Source organism: Rousettus aegyptiacus, unplaced genomic scaffold, assembly GCF_014176215.1.
Source record: "Rousettus aegyptiacus isolate mRouAeg1 unplaced genomic scaffold, mRouAeg1.p scaffold_m13_p_9, whole genome shotgun sequence".
NCBI classification, from domain to species: Eukaryota; Metazoa; Chordata; class Mammalia; order Chiroptera; family Pteropodidae; genus Rousettus; species Rousettus aegyptiacus.
In genome coordinates this window covers 41766741-41768902 of record NW_023416312.1, presented here as the reverse complement: position 1 = coordinate 41768902, position 2162 = coordinate 41766741, and positions in this window count along the sequence as shown.

Genomic DNA, 2162 nt, shown 5'->3' with positions numbered 1-2162 from the left:
GTTATCTGACTTCAAATAATGTCTCTTTGAGATGTCTCTTTTGAGCTCCACTTGAGTATCACACAGCCTTCTCACACTTGTACTTAAACTTGTTTTTGACATACAAAAAGCTATTCACAATTAATGTGTACAACTTTATGAGTTTGGAGATAAATCCCTCATCACATACTATGACGAAAACCTATCCATCACCTCCAAAAGTTTCCTCCTGCTGTCTTTTTATTATTATTACTATTATTTTTTGTTATAAGAATACTTAACATAAGATTTACCTTCTTAGTAATTTTAAAAAGTTAATTTATTAATTTAATTTGATTTTTTAATTTTAATTTTTATTATTTTTAATTTATTATAGTGACATTAACAAAATCTAATAAGTTTCAAGTGTATAATTCAACAGTAAGTCATATATATATATATATATATATATATATATATATATATATATATATTGCATTGTGTTTTCACCACCCATAGTTAGATTTCTTTCTGTCACCACATATTTGACCCCTTTTACATCATCTACGTCCCACCTCCCCCCAACTCTGGTAACCACTAGTCTACTGTCCATGTCCATGAGTTTCTGTATGTTTGTCATGTTTGTTTGTTGCTTTTAGGTTTATATCCCACATATAATTGATATCATGTGGTTTTCAACTTTTTCTGTCTGGCTCATTTTCCTTGGCATGATTATCTCAAGATTAATCCTGTTGTCACAAATGGCAGTAAATCATCTCTTCTTATAGCTGGGTAATATTCCATCATATATATGTAACATATCTTCTTTATCCAATCACCTATTGTAGGATTTTATGTCCTGGTCACCATGAATAATAATGCTGCTATGAACATCAGTGTGCATATATCTTTTCAGAAATATGTTTTCAAGACTTTAGGGTAAATACCCAGTAGAGGGATTGCTGGGTCATATGGTAGATCATTCTGAGTCTTTTGAGGAACTTCCCTACTGTTTTCCATAGTGGTTTTACCAATTTTCAGTCCCACTAGTGGTGTATGAGTGTTCCTTTTTATCTATATCCTCTCCAACACTTGTTATTACTTGTTCTGTTGATCAGAGCTATTCTAACAGGTGTGAGATGGTATCTCATTGTGGTTTAGATTTGCATTTCCATAATACCTAGTCATGTTGAGCATCCTTTCATACGTTTGTTGGCAATTTGTATGACTTCCTGGGAGAAATGTCTGTTCTGCTCTTCTGCCCATTTTTTAACTGGATTATTTGGGGTGGGTTGTTGTTGTTGTTGTTATTGTTATTCAGTTGTATAAGTTCTTTGTATGTTTTGGATATTAGGCCATTATCAGAGGTGTTGCTTGCAAATATATTCTCCCATTTGGATGGCTGCCTCTTTGTCTTGTTCACAGTTTCTTTTGCTGTGCTGAAGCATTTTAGTTTGATATGATCCCATTTATTTATTTTTGCTTTGACTTCCCTTGTCTTTGAGGTCAGATGAATAAAATTCTATTTAAGTCCAATGTCCATGTGTTTATTTCCTATGTTTTCTTCTATGCAGTTTATTGTTTCAGGTGTGTGCTGATAGACAACAGCCTAGTTTCATTCTTTTGCAAGTGGATTTCTCATTTCCCAACACCATTTATGAAAGAGGCTTTCCTTATTCCATGGTATGTTTTTGGCTCCTTTGTTGAAAATTATTTGCCCCTATAAATGGGGGTTTACTTCTCAACTCTCAATTCTATTCCCCTGGTCTGCATGTCTGCTTTTTGGCCAATACTGTGCTGTTTTGATTATTGTGGTGGCTTTGTAGTATAATTTGAAGTCAGGCAGAATGAAACCTCTAGCCTTGTTATTTTTTCTAAGGATGGCATTGGTGATTCAAGGTCTTTTGTTTTTCCATACAAATCTGATGATTTTTTTGTTTGTTTTATTTCTTAAAAAGTGCCAATGAGATTTTGATGGGGATTGCATTAAATCTGCATAATGCTTTAGGTAATAAGGTCATTTTAACTTGTTGATTCTTCCAATCCAAGAACATGGAATATCTTTCCACATTTGTGTCTTCAATTACTTTTAATAGTCCTATAGCTTTCATTATATAGAACTTTAACATGGTTCATTAGCTTTATTCCTAGGTGTTTTGTTCTTTTTGTTGCAATTTCAAAAGGAATTAATTTTTCCACTTCTT